Source organism: Papio anubis, chromosome 9 (genome assembly GCF_008728515.1).
Source record: "Papio anubis isolate 15944 chromosome 9, Panubis1.0, whole genome shotgun sequence".
NCBI classification, from domain to species: Eukaryota; Metazoa; Chordata; class Mammalia; order Primates; family Cercopithecidae; genus Papio; species Papio anubis.
In genome coordinates this window covers 75099429-75123570 of record NC_044984.1, presented here as the reverse complement: position 1 = coordinate 75123570, position 24142 = coordinate 75099429, and the positions used below count along the sequence as shown (strand labels likewise).

Below are 24142 nucleotides of genomic sequence, written 5' to 3'. Positions count from 1 at the left end.
ACTCCTTACTTTGTAATGTGTGTGGGTTTTTCATTTTAATTACAGAGGAAGGGTAATTTTAATGTTTATATAATAATAACACATATGAAAAAGGCTAACGCACTCAAAATTCTTTTTTTTTTTTTTCTTTTTTTTTGAGATGGAGTCTCGCTCTGTCACCCAGGCTGGAGAGCAGTGGCACCATGTCAGCTCACTGCAAGCTCCGCCTCCCGGGTTCACACCATTCTTCTGCCTCAGTCTCCCAAGTAGCTGGGACTACAGGTGCCCGCCACCATGCCCAGCTAATACTTGTATTTTTAGTAGAGATGGAGTTTCACCATGTTAGCCAGGATGGTCTCAATCTCCTGATCTCGTGATCCGCCCGCCTCGGCCTCCCAAAGTACTGGGATTACTGGCGTGAGCAACCATGCCTGGCCCCAAAATTATTAAAGCCAGATCTACAGCTATAGTATAATAAAAACATATTAGCCTTTCTCCAAAAAAGAGTTTGATTAAATTACCTATTCATAATATATGCTTTCGTTTTTAAATGAAATTAGAGTAAATTAAAATATCTAACATTTTAAAGTAAAAGTATGATTATACATTTTCTCATAACTTATATTCTCTGGATGCCACCACTTCCACTTATAATAAGGGGTTGCTAAAGAAATCGCTTCCTATGAAACGAACAATTTTTTCCCTATAACTTCCACTTATATTAAACATAAATTACCTAAAAGCATACATTTCAGAAATATAAACAGAAACTTATCAATGTTACCTTTTATTAACCTAAGATCTTTTTTCTAAGAACTTAAAGATTTTAATATATAAACTAGATTTCAGTTATTTGTGACCAGATTGATTTATGCTTGGAACACAATATCCAAAATCAAATGCAATTGGAACATGATATTTTATTGGTAACTGTGTAATTAAATTCTTCTGTATTCATATATTGAATTTTATTCATTTGTTTTCTATTTTTAGACTGACTAGTAGTTTCATGGAACCCAAAACTATTCCTTCAACTCTGCTGTCCTCTAATGTATATAAAAAATCTCAACCCATGAATATTTTATATCACTTCAGCATTCCAATAACTATTTAGTTTTTTCTATGTAATAATGTTTTGAGATAAGCTTTTTATTGACCTTTAGATAACTTTGACTTTTTCAAATCATGTTTCAAGTGATAATTTCAGAGTCTAACTTTCTGGTAGAGGACTCCAGAACTAGGTCACACAATTGTGTCACACAGAGGCTTATGCCCCAGAGTATGAACTTGCAATTTCTCTGAATAGATTATATAAATCAAATAAGGTATAGATTTAAAAACAATATAAAAAGTTTAAAAACTCAAAATATATTAACAGTAATTATAATTGTGTAAAGTAACAATAAATATATATATACAATAAATTTAATACATGGTTGACTTTGAACTATAAGGGAGCTAAACAGACTGTGTTTAACATAAACATTTGCAGGGAACACTCTGTAGGCATGTCATAATTACCCATTCCTTGCAATGATGTTTTGATATACCTGAGAGGTGGCAGTTACCTTATCTGGAATCAAACACATAAGGTTCTACAACTCAATAGTCATATTATTATGGATTAGTATCCCCTAAACTTGAATTCCCTTATATGAAAAAAGGGAATAGTAACTAATTTGAAAGGGCTGTGATGAAGAATAAAATGAGGCAAAATGTCTGTTAAGAGCTATCCTGTGTTAATTTGCTCATACAAACCTTTGACAGGTAAATGTGGCTACTGGTGAAGGTTGAGGTTGGTGAGGATTAACAACCTCCCAGTGATACTGCTTTGGCTAGTTAGGTTAAAAGTAAGTCTTACGGCAAATTCTGCTACATATATAGGTATATGTTAGCAAACATTTATTAGCAAGAAGGCAGTGTTCGACTCACAACCCTTTCCATAAATTTGATAAATCCCCAGGTCTCTGTCCATTTAGGTGTTCTAATCGTAACCTTAGAAATGAGACAACTTTGTTACCCTTATATTCAACATCAGACAATCAGAAATCCTATTAGACTGACAGCTGAAAATAGGGTAGTTTAGTGATCAAACTTTGGTCATTAATCCTATGGTATAGGCCATGGGCCTCCATAAGATTTTTATATCCTCTTCATGCAAAGGTAAGGAATGTCTCCAAGATTGTAATATCCCACATATATTTAAATCTCTCATTTTACCAGTTAAGTTCCATTTATAACATTTACCTTGCTTAGTTAATGGGCCACTAAGTTCACCAAAGAAAATATATTTCTGACATATTCTTGCTAATAAGTAAAGCATCATTTTTTCACTGAAGTAGGTGCAATAGCTGCTCGTATAGTGGCCACCTCTAGAGTATTACTTTTCCAATATAATGCTGGCTAACTACCCTAGACTGGTTTATTAAGCTCCTAAATTTGAAGGTTAAAGTATTACACATTCATATAGTCAAACTATATATTATAAACTAACTGTTTTATACTGTTTAAAAGTAAGTTATATGCTCTTTAACAATGCCTAATATTGACCAGGTGTTCATCAAAAAGCAATTTTCTGTAAATTGACTTCATGACCCAGTGACTTGTTCATAGTCACACAAATAATAGTTAATCCAATTCTAGAACTCTGGGCTTCTAACAGACACTGAGCCCAGAGGTTTTATCAGTGTAAATAATTCTAGGCAGGTAACAATATTTAATGAAAAAGAAATACTCTGTAATGGAAAGGCCAAAAAAAAGAAAAGATTAGCAAATGATCGAATGATTTGTATTTCTGCCTTTAAATAAGGTGCCATTTCAGGAGATTAAATATGGAAGATTTTCAGAACATGCCATTCTAAACTGAGAAATGTTGAAAGGAAGTGCTTTGGAGGGCTAAAGCAAACCTTAACTACTTTAGTATAAGTTCCCTGAAAAAAATTTCTGCCCTATTTAAAAAGTAAAGAAATTATTCCATGGACATTTAAACATCTGAAAAGACATCTGATGTGATGTCCTGCTTATCTTTGATTGTTTGTCTAATTTTATATTTTGCCTGCATTTAGAAAAAGGATATGTCATGGGTCTGCTTAAATATATATATATAATTATATACATATATATGTATATAATTTTATATATATACACACACACACAGAGAACTATTAACATGGAATGTTAGGTTATGAAGTGTGATGGAAAGGTGGGAAAATCAATAAATAAAAATAAAGACAAAATACAGCAATTGAACAATTGATTTTTTCCTCCGAGCTTCTTAGAAGTCAAAACAGATGGAAACTCATGTCAGCTCAGCAATCACTGGGAGAGAAAATTTTTTCTATCGCTAGGCACCAAGAGAAATTTCCCATGGGAATGTTACAAATGAGACATTGAATCACCTAATACAATTGCACAGAAAACACAGAGGCCTTTGGTGTATGGCTACTTCTTATGTCAGTCCTCAGTGAAACCTTACAGCTGAATGCTGAATTAAAATTTAACATTAACAGGAGGTCAAAATGTTACAGTAAGAATTTATACCTTTCTAATGATCTCCTTTTCACCCTTTTATGCTCAGGAGACTTCATGACCTTGAGCATAAATAAGAGACTTCATGACCCAGCGACTTGTTCATAGTCAACACAAATAATAGTCAATCCAATTCTAGAACTCTGGGCTTTTCTCTGCAATTTTGAGAGAGGACTCAAGGACTGTTTATAAGGGTTGCAGCTAACAACCCTTGGAGCCAGTGGCAACAGTAAATATATTTAGTGATAGAGTCAGGATATAAAAGTCTCAATAGAATGGTACAATAGGCCTATTTTAATAAGAATCTTCATGAAGTCCTGTTCCTGTGCCCCAAAAAACTAGCTACATATATGCAGAAACAGGGAGGAATAGCTAAATATCAAAGCCTGGGGAAAAAATATTAGGGAATTTCAATGTTGATTTCAAGAGGAATATAAAGCAAGTTGAGGGAGGGGGGCAAAAAATAATGTGATTATAGGGGCTATGATATAAATATCTTATGTAGAACACAGAAAGCGATTGGTCCAGCTCTTGAGAGTGCTGTTCGTTCGTTCGTTCGTTTCTTTCTTTTCTTTCTTTTTCTCTTTCTTTCTTTCTTTCTTTTTCTTTCTTCCTTTCTTCCTTTCTTCCTTCCTTTCTTCCTTCCTTTCCCTTCCTTCCTTTCCCTTCCCTCCTTTCCCTTCCCTCTCCTCTCCTCTCCTCTCCTCTCCTCTCCTCTCTTCTTTTCTTTTCTTTTCTTTTCTTCTCATGGTCTCACTCTGTAGCCTAGGCTGGAGTGTGGTGGTATGATCTCAGCTCACTGCAACCTCTACCTCCTGGGCTTAAGCTCACACCCTATTGTGCTCTGATCCTCATTCCATCCTTGCAAAGAAAAATAAGCTCATCCAGAGATGAGCAACCTTGTATATGAGGAACATGTTAAAGAAAGACTTGAGTTTTTTAGGGTGGAGAAGAGAATATTTAGGGGAATGATGACTGTCTCCAGCTGTCATCCATTGTGTGGGGTACCAGATGGCAGAACCAAGACCAGTGTTTAAAGTCATGGGGAAGTCATCTTATTATAATAAAGAGCTTTTAAACACTTAGAGCTCTCTAAATGGAGAAAGACTGAATCATAAGGCAGAATGTGCCCATCATTTGAAGTTTTAATCAGAGATTAGGAGACCACCTGATGAGAGTATTTCAAAATATGAGTACTGTGTAGAGAGTTGGAACGATTGGCCCCAAAGTCCCTTCTAAGTCTGTGACTATGTGATTCTATGTCTTCCAATAGGATTTTGCTGAGAGTACCATATAACCCTCCCCTGAACACACACGCGCTACCTTACACTCTGAGGTAGATGAATAGGCTCTACCTATGCTCTGTGTACTCTATTCATAAGACATTTTTTCTGAATGGAAAGATGAGAAATCTAACACAATATATGTTTTATTTAGTACTTTATAGTTTTTAATGATATTTACATTAGGTTCTCTCATTTGTTCCTCAGAAACACAGTCACATGAAAGAGTAGGGCCAGGAGTGTTTCGTCCCTCTCTTTCTCTGTCCCTCTGTCACACACACAACCCAGTGGATACACACAAAAGCACACATGAACTCAGATCCAAATACACACACACACACACACGCACATGCACACACGAGAAAGTGGATTTCAACCTTTACTGCAATCCATAACTGATGCTTACCAAACATAATAACTGGTTATGTTAAAAACAAATCCCATTGAAATCTGAGTAAGCTCTCTGAGTTGTACCAATTCCAATTTGTTGGTTTAATATGGTTTTGTATGATGTGAATATTGGGGAAAGCTGGGCAAAGGATGCATGTGATGTCCCTGTACATTATTTTTCAACTTCCCTTAAATCTATAATTATTTAATTTTTTTTATAAAGCAAGAAAGTCCAAAAGATGATATTCTACTGGTACTGATAGGAGCGAGGCAGGTGAGGAACAGGAAAGAAAAGGACAGAAAGATAAAATATAAGCATGAGGACTTAAAAAAATATGTCATACTGAAAAGAAGCCCTCATTTGCTTCTGAAATGCAAACACTATCTTAGAGCACCAATGGTGGGAAAATTGCGGCTGAATTTACCTAGCTCTACAGTTAAAACTAAATAAAATTGTCTTTACAGTATATATAGATTGCTAATTGATTTTAAAGCATAACAGATGAGTGAATAAAAGTTTAGGGATAGGACAGAATAAATTGTTTTCCTGCCATCTGGCTTTTTTTCCATTTTATAAATACCTATGCCAAGTTGAAGGTAAGTACTCACAGCCCAAATTACTTATGCAGAATGGCTGTCAGGTGTGGGATGAAGGTGAAATAAAAATTAGAACTGTAGATTCGAGCTCTGTGAAGCTACAGCATCCCAGAGGGAAAATCTGTATTAAGATCTTATTTATCTGTTGTCGGAACAAAGAGAAAACATAAACGAAAAGTTTTTTTTAATTGCTATGAACTACACTGCAAGATTTAAGTTCCACTATAAAATGCACGTTCCGATGATGGCAGTAATTTGTATTCATTGCCTTATCCCCATTCTTAGAACAGTTCATGTATATAGTCAAAGCTCTAGAAATATTTGTTAAATGCCAGCGACTGCTGTAAGCACTTTACATAATGAATTCATTATTTACCCATAATGATCCTCAGTGGTGGTTGTCATTATTATCAGTCCCATTTTACAAATGAAGAAACTGAGGAAGAGAGAGATCAGGCAACTTGCCCAAGCTCCTACAGCTACTAAATGGCAGAACTGGAGATTCCAACTCAGGCAGTCTGCCCTTATTAATCATAATATAAAGGTAAATATCTTAGCCATTAATACATTAGTACTTTCATGTACAATGTAGCAAAGATCAAGGTGTCTTGGCCTTTATGGGTTTGCATAAGTAAATTTTTGGTGGAGAGAGACCAGTTGTTTGTCCTAACTACTCATAAGAGACTTTGACCTTTAAAAAGTTAAAAACCACTTCTAAAGATAGTAACGTTTTGAAAAGGAATTTACTGTGATTCAAATGGCTCAGTACTCTAATTCACCACTGCACATGTGTGAAGAGTTAGGTTTGAATGTGTTTGAATTGCTCCATACCTGCATCATTCCAGTTTGCACCAGGCAGTTTGCATTCGCGGCTAACTGAACAGCCCTGGTCCACAAGCACTCTCTAAAGCCACTTGGCCCTTAGAGGCGAGCAGATGCTTGCATGAAGAGGGGAAAGACAGAACCTCAGTCTTCAGTTCCCCTATAGGCCTGGCGCACAGATCCCCAGCTTAATTCCAGCTAAGAGGACTCAAGTAAAGCTATTCTCACAATCTCTCTCTTCCTAGAAGTCATTAGCAGATGCTTTACCTTTCTCAGAAGCTGAGTAGGGGACTATTTGGGTTATAATTAAATATGAGTGCAAGCTGAAATTTCAGTTAAGTGCTGAAAATGTTTATTCTCAGCATGACATCTTGTGACACTGCATTCACATTTGTGAAGAAGCCAAGAGCAGTACAGTTATGTTGTTTTAGCCCAGTCACTTTCAGAAGAGCACAAACAGTGCAGCATGATCTGGCATATTTTGCAACACTCAGCAGGCAGTATTCTACTCCCGTTCATTCTGAGTTGGCTCACAGTAAGAGATCTTTTAATTTAAAAAGCAGAACAGGGAAATACCGTGCTATCCCAATGGCACAGGTAACTATAATTCACAGGTTAGAACAGCCACATTCCCACCTGGTGATTTCAGCCTGCAAGAATGGGCACAGGTCTCTCATTCCTTCATAGACCAACTTGAGCTTTGAGCATACATGAGATTGTGCTAATATTGTATCGGGTGCCAGAACACACTCAGTTAGTCGGTGCAAAAGAACAAGTCTCTAAGTGAGGGAAGCATTCCCACACATGGGATCAGACTGACCTAAATCCCTATTTAGATTGCTGGTAATGGGTATTTGACTATTCAGTTTAGTTACTGGTGTAGTCTTTCTCATAGTTATTTTTACCATTTGTTGTTTGTGTTTTCCTTCTGTTTGTGCTGTTATTTTAGCAATGCTTTTCTTTCATTCAATAATTATTTGTAGAGCAATTATTATGTGCCAGTTACTGAGCTAAGTCCTGGATATGGAGTAGTAAACAAAACAGAAAGGGTTATAATCTGGTAGAGAGTAAGAACATGATGATGATGATGATGATGATGATGACGATGATAAATACATACATATAAATGTAACATATTCACCAGTTATCCCAGCCTAAGGGAAATGCTCCCAGTCATTTTGTTCAGGATCACACTGGTAACAGTAACAGGATTTTTAACTCCAGTATGTGCGTATTAGTTTCCTATGGCCGCTATAACAAATTACCACACACGGTGGTTTTTAAACAACAGAAATGTATTATCTCACAGCCCTGGGAGCCAAAAATCCCAAATCAGTTTCACTGGCTCCAAACCAAGGCATCAACAGGGCTGTGCTCCCTCTAGAGGTGCTATTGGGGAATCTGTTCCTTACTCCCTCCAGCTTCTGGTGACTGCAGCATTCTTTGATTTGTGGCCACCTCATTCCAATCTCTATCTCCATGGTAACGTTATTACCTTCTTCTTTGCGCCAAATCTCCCAGCTCCCTCTATAAGGATACTTGTGAGTTCTTAGGGTCCACTGAGATAATGCAGGGTAATCGCCTCATCTCAAGATCCTTAACCTAATTGTAACTGAAAAGACCCTTTTTCTATAAAAGGTAACATTTACAGGTTCTGGGGAATAGGACTTGATATTAATATCTTTGGGAAATTATCCAGCCCTCTACAGTGTGTAAATATCATAAATCTAGAGTGCTTACAAGTGTACAGGGCTATGGAATGGGACCTGTTGTCCACAGACCATGGGCACGTTGGTTTTCTAGTCTCAAAACAGCACACACTGAATATTTTTCACTCTACTCCTGGTTCTGACAATGCAAGTTCTTTCTTCCCTTTATACTTTCAGACTTTTCTCCTACTTCTGCCTATCCAGTCAATAAAGCCATTCAGACTCCTCTTCCTTCTTTCCCCACCCCCTATCTTGCCTGGTCTTTGATGAGGAAAAAAAAAAAAAGTACGTGAAAACATGCAGCCAAAACATTCTCCTGCATAGCAAAGACCTTCAGATATTTTTTAGTCCTTTTTTGCTCCTAAGGTGTGCGCTGAAGGAAGCAGAATGGGAGGGGAAATACACAAAGAACATGAATTAATACTTCAGAATAAAACACTGCCTCATAATTAAACACTGTGACAAGTGTTACAGAGGGGAAAGAAGAAAACAAAGAGCCATGTAATGGAATAAGAGAAGCTACTTTTAAAATATTGATTGATTGATTGATTGAGACAGGGTCTCATTCTGTGGCCCAGGCTGGAGTGCAGTGGCGTGATCTTGGCTCACTGCAACCTCTGCCTCCCAGACTCAAGCGATCCTCCCACCTCAACCTCCAGAGTGGCTGGGACCACAGGCACATGCCACCATGCCCACTAGTTGTTGTATTTTTGATAGAAACAGGCTTTCACTATGTTGCCTAAACTGGTCTCAAACTCCTGAGCTCGAGCAATCCACCAGTCTTGGCCTTGCAAACTGCTGGGATTACAGACATTGAGCCACCATGCCAGGAGCTACTTTTAATAGTGGTAGAAATGGCCTCTTTGAAGGGTGACATTTAAACTGAGATTAAGGAGAAGAGTCTGTTACCATAAGAAAGAGCTTGTGTGAAGGTCTTGAGATAAGGAAGTCCATGACTTGCCATGTAGGAGTGGCTGAAAGAACAAAGTGACTAAATTATAAACAGTAGGATAAGATGAGGCTGAAGAACTGATTGGGAGCCAACCAATGGAGTTTTAAGGTTGGTACCCAAAAGTTTTCATTTTACTCTAAGTGCATTAGGAATCTGAAATCAGTTCTGAAATCTGATGATATGCCAAGAGTTTCTAATACATCCTGAGGCTGTTCCCTATGAAATGAAATGTATTCTACTTTTTTCCTGTTAACTTATTATTTTTTATATTGAAATTTTCTTTCTATACCTTTGAATCACTTGACTAGGATATTGCATATGAAAACAACTTCAGAGCAATTTTCCTTTTCTTCTTTCATCATATTTAATGAAAATTACAAACTTTTACTTTATTGTCAATTGATATTTTCAACATTTCAAAAGGGACTCATTCAATCTCAAGTTCTTACGGTTTCTCAGGAGTTAAGGTTATTCTAACCATAATATGTTTATTTACTCTTTGAGATTCTATTTTGTCATATGTAAAGCAAAAATAGCAATATCTTTCTCACAGGTTTAATCCAAAGATTAAATAAGAGAAAGTATGTAACATTGTCTGCCATTATGCTGGATACCTTTTAAATACCCAATAACTATAAATTTTTTCCTTTAAATCAGATAATAGTCTTTTCTTTCTTATAATTTCATCTCCCTATAGAGTTAGACTCTCTGCCCAGTTTAAGTCATTCCCTCTGCTTTTTGTTTATCTTCAAGAGACAATAAAATCCTCCATTAAATACTCTAATTTCAGAGGCAATTGGATCCTTGTCATTGGTGGGTTGATTATGGACAAGTCACTGGAATTTTTGGTGTCTTTATATCTGCAGGACTGATGTAACAACACCTGTCCTGTCTATCTTTCCTAATAGTAATTAGGATAAAAAAAAGAGAAATGATAAATACAGCATTAAAAGATAAGACTTAGGCTTCCACAATTACACAACATTGTTGCTGTATATTATTATTAAACAGCCTTTCACCAAACTTCCAGATGCATCTCTCCATGTTTCCTTTTGCAACATTTTGCCTTAATATACAAAAGCAGAATATGTAAACCAAGCAATGATCCGTCTTCTGTTCTAGCTGAGAAATGTGTGGTTTTTCTCAAATGAATAGAGTGTTTGTCTTGAAATCCTGTGCTGGTCCAAAAAAGCATCATTTATGTTTTGTGGCACTCACCAAGCCCAATTACCAGTTATTGCTTTAAACATTAGTTAAAAGGCAATGATTCAATTTAAGCCTAACTTGGGAGGAACATTCTTCTAACTTATTTATGCTGGTCTGCAGACTGTTGGCACTAGCCTAAAGCAAGGTGGGAATGTTAATATGCCACAGCTACATGAGTATACCTAGGGAAATGCAAGCCAAGTGCAAGTCTAAAGGGTTTATACAATTTTCCATAATGGATTTTTATCTTGTTCTGTTTTTAATTATATTCTCAAAAAAAGAAGACACTGATACAGATGGCAATCAGATGACATGTCATAAGCCACATGTGATTACTGACAGGTTCATGTGAGATAACCAAACTTTAACTCAAATGTTGGTTGCTGAGTCTCAGATATGGGAAATGAGTCTCGGCAATTGTGGTATTAGAACCACATCTTTCTAAGTTCAGCCAGGAGGCATGGGCTGTTTCAATAAATTTGCAGATGCATCACATTTGATCACAGGCCTTTCCTCCTTGGGTTTCTTTCTCTACTCTCATAGATACAAAATCATTAGTTACTAATTTTGTCACAGCCAACCTTACTCTGAAATGTAAATTATTGACCTTGCCCTTCAGTGACACCAAATCACTTCTCAAGAGAAGTCATGCTTTCTATTTATAGAGGTGCCTATTATCAACAACAACCATGTAAATACATAGCATATCTTAAGCTTTAAGAATATAAATTTGAATAAGAACCAAAGCATGAGACTTGAGATCCTGAAGTCAAAATCTGTACATGTAGTGCACAAGATTTGATCTAGCATCAGCCTGAACCTATCTTAACACCCAGCACTACTATTTCAACATAGTTTTTTTTCATTCTGAACTAATCACTGCATATGTGGTAGTCCTTACATATCAAAAATTGAATTAATTGTGACATCAGAAAAGTTGAGGATTCTGGGCAGTCTCTGAGCTTCTACCTCTGAAAGTCAAGGGAACATGACACTGTACTAAATTTGGTTTACAAATCTCAAAACTCTCTTACAAATTTACAAAGACTTTCCAGGAAGTAGGAGTGGTTAAATTTGACCATTTTAGGGTCCGGGAGGAGATTAAATAAGTGAGCAGACATAATCAAGAGGGAATATGGCAATCTAGAGGAGAAATGCCCCATTACAATTCTAGCCGGTTATTGCCATTTGGTACTGTGGACAGTGTAGCGATAATTCAGAATTTAAAAATAAGCAAACACCTTCTGCCTTTGTAGAGGAAATGGTATATAAGAAGAAGCATTTTAAGGGATAAATAGTAGTTATCTATGAAATGTTAGAATGAATAGGTTGATGGAGGGCATTCTAGGCAGAGGGACAACATCTACAGAAACATATAAGAAACAAGTTTATAGCCGAAGAGTAGGGTCGAAGGGATGGGCTGGAGTCATGTCGTGGAAGACACCATAAGCCATCACAAGGAGCCTGGACTTAACATTTGAAGGTGGTAGGAAATTGCCAAAATGACATGAATTTATATAGGTTATTCTGGCAGTTGCCAACACGTTGGCATAGGGTGTGTGAAGGCATGGAGGAAAAGCTGGAAGTGGAAGATCAACCAGGACACTCTTAGGAGTTCTGGAGGGACATGGTGGAGGTCTTAACTGGAAGAGGGGCAATTTGGAGAGAAAGGAAAAGATTTGAAGATGACTTTGGATGTAACAGGACTATAAACAAGAACTGGTGATTGATTGGATATGCAAGGTGAAGAATAGGGAGTTACCAAGAACTCTCAGGTTTCTGACAAGGATCTTGCCTCTTGTTGACACAGCAGGAAAGATGGTTCAGGTGAGAGGGTGAGCAGCGGAGTACTCGGCAGGTTGTGTTGTCTGTGGCTCAGCCATGTGAATGTATACAAGGACATAGGTTTTAATTTAGTTTTACCTTTGCAAGATGTAAATTTAAAGTTAATTAACTGAGTTCTATCAAACTGACAGCATTTCAAAGTAGAACACTTAAAAATTATATTATGTAAACTTTTCACTCAATTACATTTGTCAACCAGGATTTCTCACCCTTGGAATTGCTGATATTTTGAATGGGATAATTCTTTCTTGGGGAGGCCATTCTGTGCATTGTAGAATGTTTATCCTGGCCAGTTAACACCCTCCCCATCCAGTCATGACGATAAAAGATGTCCCCAGTCCTTGCCAACTGTCCCCTAACAAGCAAAATCATCCTTGGTTGAGAATCACTATCTTAAACTAAATTAGTTCATTTTCATGAAAACAGTTCCAAACCATATAGTAGCTACAATATTAAAATCTGAAAAATGCACACATTGTGCACTGTACCATAAATATGAATAGAATGGACTTCTACCAAATCGTAGTATCAACATGTTTGTAGCTAAAGAGTAGAGTTGAAGGGATGGACTGGAGCCATGTCACAGAAGCTACCATAAGCCATCATAAGGAGCCTGGACTTACCATATGAAGGTGGTAGGAAATGGGAAGTCTAGGCTCCTTCTGATTCAATAAATGAGGAACATTCTGGAAAAGTGATTTCATCCAAGGCTTGATCTCAATTGAATGTTCTGTGTGAAAGAGCACCAGAGTTGATCCTAATTGCCATGGATGACAAAGGCAAAGCAATTGACAGCTTGCCATTATTAAATTTGCTATTGAATCTGTCTCTACAGGCAAACATTATTGTAAGAATATCACTTTAAAGTCTTCAGTCAGACTGCCAATAAGGTTTATTAATCATGGTACCATGCCTGGCACGGGGAAAGGAACAGTTTAAAGAAAACATGGATCATACCCTAAGGGAGCTTACTTTGATCTAATTATCCAGAAACACCAAGTTAAGTTTTTCATAAGTAGAAATGGATGCACTACTCATAATTGCCTTAGCTTTAGCTTTGAATGATTTGTAGAAATACTGTGCCAATATGTCATGAACAGACATATGCCAAAGCCTCACCACTCTTCTTTTTCACCTAAATCTAGAAGGCACAGTATCTATTTGACCCTTCAGTAAAGCCTGTAACCAAAACCTGCAGGGTAACTGAATGCTGTCTATCTCTCAGTTTTACAATGAATCTAAAATAAGGCTGGCCACCAGGCTAGAGTGCACAGCCACTCATCCTGAAATTCCCCTTATTTTTGTGTCCATGATCTGTTTACATTTTGAAAATCTAAATTACATGATAATTATTATTTTGCTATGCACTCTTAGGCAATGTAAGAGCAACTTCAAATATCATTGCCCATGTTATAGCAATTTAGACACAGCTAATTACCACAGGAAACCAGGGCACACACCATTTCACATGAGTCCTGTTTTATTAGATGAAATTGTCAGGAGGGATAATGCAAAGTTGTATGATGTTGGTTATCAGACCACACACCATGTTATGGGACAGGATTTGTAATCGCTTAAAATATATTCTTCTTCAGTTGTATTGGACATAATTTTGCACATATTGGCAGTGTTTCACAAAGAAGCCCAATCACTTTCAGTCTGCTTGGTCTCTAATAAATTTGTTTACTTTTCTAGAAAAGGATTGATAATTATTTGCAACTTTTAGAATGTCCATTTTGTAAATAAAACAAATCAAATATATTCATTAAAATTCCCCTGATGCACTCTCAGTTATTTATAGGAACGTGAGACCTTGGTTCAGACTTTTAACTTTAGCTGTCTTTGTTGTGTTACTCTGCCTAGATCCAAGCATATTCATCTGTTTTCAGTAATAGATTAACTGCTCAGTTACTCCACCAAAGCCTTAGTTTGAGAGATGTTAGATAGGGCAATAAATTGACAAAATATACATGAACTTGTATCTAAAGCACCTGTGTAGCCAAACAAGGCTATATAACATTGCTTGGCCAGTCTTAAAAGTCATTTGCTCAGTCACTCAGTAAGCATTTTATTGAGATCTACACTGTACAATTTGAAGCAGTCAGGATTCTTCAATGAAAAAAAAGAGAGAGAGAAGTCCTTACCTTTGTGAAGTTCACATTCTAGTATGGCGGATAAGCAATAAGCAAAATAAATACGGAAACCCACATAGTGTTAGAAATGGCAAGTGCTAAGAAAATTAATCAGTACAGTGTAAGGAGGCTAGAGGATGCCATGGCAGGGAGAGTGTGGTGCCGGTCAGAGTAGCCTCAGTTACGGGGTGATATTCAAGGTGGAGATCAAAGGAGATAAGGGAGTGAGCCACACTTAGGGAATAACATTCAGGTCATTCTCCTGTGACCATCACAGGAAAGCGTCAACACCAAGTCTTTAAGATTTGAAGGGCACTGGCATTCAAGAGAAGCAACAAAAAGCCAGTGAAACTGGAGTGGGTTGGAGTAGAGGGGAGGAGGAGATGAGTTCAGTGTTAGTAGTTCATTTTCCTTTTAAATTTGTAATTTTTTTCTAATTAAAAAAATCAACTTTTTAAAAATATATCTTCTACTCAATTATATGTGCCATTGTGTTAAAATGGTAATTTTTAAATTCCCAGAAATTAAGTTTAGAAATAAAGCAAGTACCCCCAAGTGTAGTAACAACATTGGTAACAAAAGTAACTGAAAAGACTTCCTTCCAGGGCTTCTAAGCCAGGCATTTGCAGAGCACTCTAAGTGCATTGGGCCCTTAGTTCTCAGTAAATTCCTATATGGCACAAACTCAATGTAAGTGGTGGAGTTTGCTGAATAATTTGCTAACTTACCTGAACCTTAGTTTTCTCATTGCTAAAAGATGATAATATAAGAAGCTACTTAGTTTTTCTATTTTAGTGTTTAAATGGCATAACACGGTTCTTGAACATGTAGTAAGTACTAAATAAATGTTAGTACTTATAATCATTGCTAGTTTATGATCAAGGCAGCAAGCCATTGATTTAAGCAAGCAAGTGAACGGAGGCAGTGAGGAAGGTGAAAGGGCCATCTCAAGGAAGGGCCCAGACACAAGAGAAAATTGCATGTTCTCCTGTTTGGACCTTCACGGATTAGCAAATGAGGGTGAAAATATACGCAGGGGCCAGATCATAAAGGGTGAAGTACACTAGGCTGAAGACTTTGGCCTGTATCTGCAATTTAAATATAAAATTATGAGTTTTTTATGAAATGTGGCAACATATTTAAGTTAAAAAAATTGATTGATGAACATTAAACATCAAAAAGCTTAAGTATTTAATCATTAATTCATTTGGCAAAATGTTATTGGGCTAACATTGTCTTACTCACTGGCAAAATAAAAAATAAATACAATATCTTCTATTTCACATATAGGGATGGGGAAAAAATAAGGAGGGAAGCAGAGCATCTTTGTGGTACAGGTTATTTTCTAAATAATGATAAGTATGGGGCTCCATGGGATACCACAGAGGTAGCATCTTACCCAAACAGGGGGATGGAGAGGGGTTGAGCAGAGACAGTTCTCCCATAGGCAAGTAGGTATTGGGCAGGTGAACGGAGGCAGTGAGGAAGGTGAAAGAGTCATCACAAGGAAGGGCCCAGACACAAGAGAAAATTGTGTATTCTCCTGTTTGGACCTTCGTGGATTAGCAAATGAGGGTGAAAATATATGCAGGGGCCAGTTCACAAAGGGTGAGGTACACCAGGCTGAAAGACTTCGGCCTGTATCTGCAATACGGGGACATGTAATTATTTTAAGCACAAGAGTTATACGACAAAATTTGCGTTTTGGAATGATTACCATGATTGCAATGTGAAGAGTAGTTTAGAAGTGGCCAGATGCAACCAGATGTGGATGTAAGTTAATATTTAGTGAGAGAAACACAGATCTCATTGTGATCTATCTAATTATGATCTATTATGTAGAGAATATTGATGTGTCTTTGTTATGACACGTTATTATTTGAGGAGGGGGGAGAAGATCAACAATAATTGTACCAAAGAAGAAAGACAAAGCCAACTCATTTCATTTTCAGAAAAATTCCTAGGTCAACTGATTACTCTCTGTGGAATCTCACATCTATCAAGATTGAGATCACTGCAAGTTTCTTTGTTTTTAATCTCAGGAGCCATTAGATAAAAAAGCAAAATTTTAAACACGAAGTATTTCATAATCCTTCCTCATGATTTTTCCATTGAACATTATTCCTTGAAAACATGGATTTATAGCCTATATATTGAACCATGAATGATCTGCCAGGCCGTATAACTGATATGCTGGTCCCGACAAATAAACAACTGAGAGGAAATATAGGAAAGGAAAACTTAGGTTTCAGCAAATTAACAACGTCGGGAGAAAAACCATTCAGTCATGATTGTTCAAACAGAATCTCATTGGCATTACATTGTGATTGAGGTTTTGAAGCTCCCACAGACTATACTTCCTCAACTGTAATTTTTTAGGTAATTTTGCTAAAATCCCTTCATTTCACCTGAATTACCCAGGCAATTATAGAATTACAGTTGTAGGGATTTTTCTTTTGTTTGGGGGGACTTATTTTGCCCAAATTACTTGAAAGCTCTGCCTGAAGGTACTATTTAAACAAAATTATCCTTTGTCCCACCTTCTTCGGTTTGTTCTAGAATGACCTTTCCTCTCGTGTTCCTCGTGGGATGATACTTGGCTGTTGTATTTAAAAATATACAAAAAATATGTAAATGCATTCTTAGCAAATTTTTAAATAATTTAGTGTGGAAAGACTAAAGTCAGATTTTTTTAAAGAGTCCCCTTAACTGTTTTCCTCAATCTGTTCCAGCCCCTTTCTCTCCCGACGTGTAGAAACACCACCGTAGTGAGCATACATTTAAACGTTTCTCTTTGTATTCAAGCACACACATACATCACACACACACACACACCATATTTATTTATTTATTTTTAAATACAAACATATGAGACCATGAAGGGCTGTGACTAAGACGTCAGCCTCCAGACAATGATTTGTTACCCATTAATGGTGTGGCCATGGGAACTTACTTAACCTTTCTGTGTTTCAGTTTCCTCATTTATGAAATTGGGATGATGACATTATGTAACTTGCAGTGTTGTTATGAAAAGTCACTATTTTGCTACATTTAAAGCCCTTGAGACAGTACCTGATAGTACTCAATGAATATAAGCTACTATTATTATTATTATTGTGATTTTCTTAAATGCACTGTTATTTTTACATATACTTATTATCTGTGACTTGCTTCCTTGTTTAAAAATGTCTTGGAGATTTTGCCTCATCAGTACATAGACCTTTTTTAATCTCCTGTATAATATTCTATATATGGTTCATTTAACCATTCCCCTATTGATGGACATTTAGTTTGTTAATCAAATGGTTTTTTGTTTAATTTTGTTTTGCTATTTTGAGCACTGCTTGAATGAAAATCTTTATGTGTATGAGTAACTATTTTTCTCAGGTAGATACTAATATGTGCAAGCCAGGATAGGAAGATATAGATATACTTTATTTTAATAGATATTGCCACACTGACTTTCAAGAAGCCTATATCAATTTATACTTCTATGTTTTATGAGGATATAAATTTCACCAAATCCTTGGCGATACCTTCTTTTTTTAAACACGTGAATGATTTTGATCTCATTTTAGATTTAATCTGCATCTCCCTAACTGATAGTAGACTTGAGCATCTTGTAGCTGAGACCTTTATGGGAAGAAGCTAGTCATACATAATTCTGGCAGGAATGAACTAGGTGTAAGCAAGAACAAAAAAACACCCAGAATGATTTGAATATGAATGATGGGGACAGTATTAGACATAAGGTTATTGAGGCCAGCTGGGAGTGAAAAGTGAAGGTCCTTGTAAGCCATTGTAAAGTATTTGCTATTAATTTTGAGCAAGAAAGTGACATAATAGAGAATAAGTACTGCTTGGGATGGGCTTTGAATGCTTGATGTGGGTTTATTCAAATAGAGTGGAGGAAGGACATTCTACACTGAGGGAATAAAACTGAGAGAAAACATGCTGAAATCAAAAGCATAGTGTTGCTTCTATGTTAAAGATTAATATTAGGAAATAGCATTGGACCTACCTGCCTGTACGTGGGAAGTGCTTTGCATGATACAGGATGTTTTCATTTTCATTGCTAGAAAATTGAAAAATATGTATGGGGTAATGCATTTATTGGGTACATTCTGAGCCAGGTTTAGTACTTCTCACTTTACACGGGTAGTCCATATAAACCTAAATGACTTCTATGAAGGAGATGTTTTGTTGGTTTGTTTGTTTGTCTCACTTTGTCGCCCAGGGTGGAGCACAGTGGCAGGATCTCAGCTCAACACAAGCTCCACCTCCCGGGTTCACACCATTCTTCTGCCTCGGCCTCCCGAGTAGTTGGGACTACAGGCACCCACCACCATGCCCAGCTAATTTTTTGTATTTTTGGTAGAGACAGGGTTTCACCGTGTTAGCCCAGATGGTCTTGATCTCCTGACCTCGTGATCTGCCCGCCTTGGCCTCTCAAAGTGCTGGGATTACAGGTGTGAGCCACCGTGCCCGGCCCTGAAGGAGATGTTATTAATGCCATTTTGCATATATGGGAACTGAGGCTCAGGGAAATGAAATAACCTTCTTACAGCAGTAACCTTTGACCTAAGCTTTAAAGTCAGCCCTCTTAAGATGAGCTAAACAAACATTGGATGAGTTCTATGCACTGTGTTAGGTATCAGGGATAAACCATCGATGTAGCAAGGTCCTTGCCCTCAAGGACAGTGTCTATCATAGCTGTGCTCTTTCTACTCATCAATACATTTTAAGCAAGGGCATGCAAATACCAAGCAACTCAGCCAGGGGTGGTGGCTCACACTGCAATCCCAGCACTTTGGGAGACTGAGACAGGAGGATCACCTGAGGTCAGGAGTTCGAGACTAGCCAGACCAACATGGTGAAACACCGTCTCTACTAAAAATACAAAAATTAGCCAGGCATCATGGCACATGCCTGACATCCCAGCTACTCGGGAGGCTGAGGCAGGAGAATAGCTTGAACTCAGGAGGGGGAGGCTGCAGTGAGCCAAGACCATGCCACCACACTCCAGCCTGAGCAACAGAGCAAGACTCCATTAAAAAAAAAAAAAAAAGCAAAGCAACTCTGGCTGGAATAGGTAGAAGCATTTAGACAAGAGAGAAGCTGGAGGAAATCCAGGCAAGAAATCATAAGAAATAAGAGGGAGGAGAGGATGAGATGCAATTGTGGTAATTGACGCATTAATATCAACCAGTATTGGTGGTTAATTGGATGTAGGTTGAGGGAAGATGTCCCCAGGAGGACCCAACTTGGGTGGCTGCATGACTAGTGATAGCAGGAAGTAGAAAAGAGGGTTGAAAATAATCTTTGGAGGTTAGAGCCAGTTAGAGCGTTTAAAATAAGCAAAAAATCTTAGTATAAATCAATGGTGACAAAAGCAAAGAATATTCTGTGGGTGTACATTTAATTGGAAAAGACATTTATATGCACAGCTACAGAGATATTGGACAGTAAACCTGAAATAGGCTTTAAATTTTGACTTCTCCTGCAAGAAAGCATCTGCAATGTTGAATCTCTGCAATTAAATTAAATGTTATAGCTATTATTAATGTTTTATTATTCATGGTACACATCAACATAAATGTCCATGCCATTTTACACTTTACAGGAAACACATTTGACAGTGCCAGGCTCAGACAACTTCTGCCCAGATTTGCTGTATTTCCCTCTGACGTTTTATATTAAATTGCCTGGACTTCTAGGATTATAAAACAGGCTAGATATTTGAAGTATATCTTTTGAAGGGTTTGGTTGAATAATTTCAGCAATCTATTGTTGTCTTATGACACCACTTGAAAAACTGTGATATCTGTGAGCTCGCTAAAGTAAGATACTTACAGAAAAAAAAAAAAAAAAAACTATTCTGATTGACTGGAATTCTAGGAGATGTCATTGCCCATAATACTTGCTGTCATCTTGGAAGAGGAGATAGGATGATGTACTCCTTGCTTAGGGGAGTAAGATTTCTCAAAAACTTCCTATAGGCTAAGCCTTTTTCTAGGTTGCAGAATCTTTTATAGAACCCCCTAACTTCAGCCCTGTTTCCATCACTGTAACAGCCTACCTGTCATAAAAGTCAGGGAAAGTGATTTGAAGGGTGGGCCTTGTTATTTATTCTGAGGGATCTCAGTCAGTATCCCAGTACATAACACTGCTTCATAAACATTTTAAAGTCCTCATCTGATTCTGTCAACTCTTTCTAAGCTAGTTTCACATTTAAAACCAGGTTGAATCATCCCTGGGATTCTGCAGTGGCAGAAGGAGATAATGCCCCATGGCACGAGGTCTGCCCTTAGGGTCTTGGCAGAATTGCAGAGTGGGCAAAAATGACTTAACTACCCTCAAACCTAACTGTTTCAAACCTTTCTTATCACTCAGATCTCTCCTTCCTTTCCCCTTCTTCATGCTGGCAGTGATGCATTCTCTGATAAAACCCCTTCCCTTCCTGGCTATTGATTTTTTTGAAAAAATTATTAAATAACATTTAGGGTTTATAGGTATACAATCATATTATCAGCAAATAGTGGCAGTTCAAGTTCCTCTTGACTGATTTGGATGGCCTTTCTTTCTTGTTTGATTGCTGTGGTGAGGACTTCCAGTACCATGTTGAATAGAAGTGGTGAAAGTGGGCATACTTGTCTTGTTCCAGTTCTCAGAGGAAATGCTTTCTACTTGTTCCCATTCAGTATAATGTTGGCTGGTGGTTTGTTGTAGATGGCTTTTATTACCTTGAGGTATGTCCCTTCTATGCCAATTTTGCTGAGGGTTTTAATCATAAAGTGATGCTGGATTTTGTCAAAAGCTTTTTCTGCATCTATTGAGATGATCATGTGATTTTCATTTTTGATTCTGTTTCTGTGGTGTAGCACATTTATTGACTTATGTATGTTAAACCATCCCTGCATCCCTGATAAGAAACCCACTTGATCATGGTGGATTATCTTTTTGTTATTGGATTTGGATTTGGATATGTTGTTGGATTTGGGTAGTATTTTGTTAAGGATTTCTGCATCTATATTCATCAAGGATACTGGTCTGTAGTTTTATTTTTTTGTTATATCCTTTCCTGGTTTTGGTATTAAGGTGATACTGGCTTAGTAGAATGATTTAGGGAGGATTCCCTCTTTCTCTATATTGTGGAACAGTGTTAATAAGATTGGTACCAATTCTTCTTTGAATGTCTGATAGAATTCAGCTGTGAATCCATCTGGTCCTGGACTTTTTTTTTTGTTGGCAATGTTTTTTATTACCATTTCTGCCTCATTGCTTATTATTGGTCTGTTCAGAGATTCTATATCTTCCTGGTTTAATCTAGGAAAGTTGTACATTTCCAGGAATTTATCCATCTCCTCTGGGTTTTCTAGTCTGTGTGTGTAAAGGTGTTCATAGTAGCCTTGCATAATCTTTTGTATTTCTGTGGTATCAGCTGTAATATCTCCTGTTTCATTTCTAATTAAGCTTATTTGGATCTTCTCTCTTTTTGGTTAATCTCACTAATTGACTATCAATTTTATTTGTCTTTTCAAAGAACCAGATTCATGTTTCATTTATCTTTTGTATTTTTGTTTCATTTCATTTAGTTCTGCCTGATCTTAGTTATTTATTTTCTTCTGCTGGATTTGTGTTTGGACTGTCCTTGTTTCTACAGTTCTGTGAGGTCTGACCTTAGATTGTCTATTTGTGCTCTTTCAGACTTTTTGATGTAGGCATTTAATGGTATGAACTTTCTTCTTAGCATCACTTTTGCTGTATCCCAGAGGTTTTGATAGATTGTGTCACTATTATTATTCAGTTCAAAGATATGTAAATTTCCATCTTGATTTCATTGTTGACCCAACGATCATTCAGGAGAGATTATTTAATTTCCATGTGTCACAGAATCCTTGGGGTGTCACTTTTCTGGCTAGAAACCTCTATGTCCAGTGATGCCTTTGCCCAAATATTGCTTGGGCCCGCTGGGCTCATTTCACACATTCAGCCTGGCAAGTTGTGCTCAGCTTGTGCTATTTGCCTGGATCCCATGCCTACCAGGGGCAAGCCAGGTGCAGAGTGGTGAGGAGTGTGTGAGCAAGCAAGCATGGAGTCCAGCCACTGCACAGAGCCAGGCATGCTGGCTGCAGCAGGGTGGGCAGCTCTAGGCACTGGCACAGGGGCCGGCTCCCTAGAAGGCTGTGGCTGGACCAGGTATACCACAAACAGTTTCCGTGCCTGGCACCAGGGACTGCAATGGTGCCTGGAAGCTTGGAGTAGCCAGGAACTGCAAAACCCCAAAGAGGGTGTCATAACCCCAGCTCAGGGAGCTCTTAGGTCTGGGATCCCCAAAGGGCCATAGCTCTTCTCTCCTTCTCTCTTCTCTCCTTCTCATCACCCACAATGTTATGAGCAAGGGGCATATTTGAGCCCTTGTTGTGTTACAGCTCTTTCAGCCCTGCCATTTGGCAGGTTCCAAGTTCTTGTCCTATCTCCAGGAAGAATGAGGTATGTAGACAAGTGGAGAGTGAGCAAGGTGAAGAGGTACTTTATGAGCAACAGAACAGCTCAGAAGAGACCCACGGTGGGTAGCTTCTCTCTGCAGGCAGGTTGTCCCATCGTTTGCTCAGCTCTCAGCAGAGAAGAGACTCACAGTGGGTAGCTCCTCTCTGCAGATAGGTCGACTCATCATCTGTGTGAGTCTGGCTGAGTCTGGGGTTTTTATGGGCTTCAGAGGGGAGTAAGTGCGTGCTGATTGGTCCATAGGCAGGCCAAGAGAAAGCACTGTAAGTTCTCACTCCAGTCTGCCAAACAGGCAGCCCAGCCCCTGGGCTTCAGGCTGTCCCCGGCTTGAAAGTGGGGCTTCACCAGGAATCCACCCCTTTCCACCCAGGAGTCTGCCTGCCTCCTGCCACCATTAACCTGCCATCCTTGATGCCCATGATGCCCTAGCTCTTTGTGCTGAGAGACACCTGCAGCCCTGTGCTGAGCCACCCTTAGGCCCCCTCGACTTTCCCTCCTGATGTGGTTTGGCTGTGTCCCCACCCAAATCTCATCTTGAATTGTAGCTCCCATAATGCCCATGTGTTGTGGGAGGGACCCAGTGGGAGATAATTAAATCATTGGGGCAGTTACCCCTTTTATTTTTATTGTGTGTGTGTGTGTGTGTGTGTGAGATAGAGTTTCACTCTTTCGCCCAGGCTGGAGTGAAGTGGCACAATCTTGGCTCACTGCAAGCTCCACCCCCTGGGTTCAAGCAATTCTCCTGCCTCAGCCTCCTAAGTAGCTGGGATTCCAGGTGCCTGCCACCACACCCAGCTAATTTTTGTATTTTTAGTAGAAACAGGGTTTCACCATGTTGGCCAGTCTGATCTCAAACTCCTGACCTCAGGTGATCCACCCACCACAGCCTCCCAAAGTGCTAGGGTTACAGACATGAGCCACTGCACACAGCGCCCCCATATTGTTCTTGTGGTAGTAAATAAGTCTCACAAGATCTGATGGTTTTATAAGCGGTTTCCCATTTCAGTTGGCTCTCATTCTGTCTTTGCCTGCTGCCATGTAGCTTTGTACTTCCTTGCTTTCTGCCATGATTATGAGGCCTCCCCAGCCATGTGGAACTGTGAGCTAATTAAACCTCTTTCCTTTAGGAACTACCCAGTCTCAAGCATCTCTTTATTGGCAGTGTGAAAACGAACTAATACTTTGGGCTCA

At 38.2% G+C, this 24142-nt stretch overlaps 1 protein-coding gene across 1 annotated transcript in view; it reads left to right on the top strand.

Annotated features, from left to right (window-relative positions):
- Positions 1-24142, top strand: part of LIN7A (lin-7 homolog A, crumbs cell polarity complex component) — a 149757-nt gene that overhangs the window by 96641 nt on the left and 28974 nt on the right. The gene's annotated exons all lie outside the window — the stretch shown is intronic.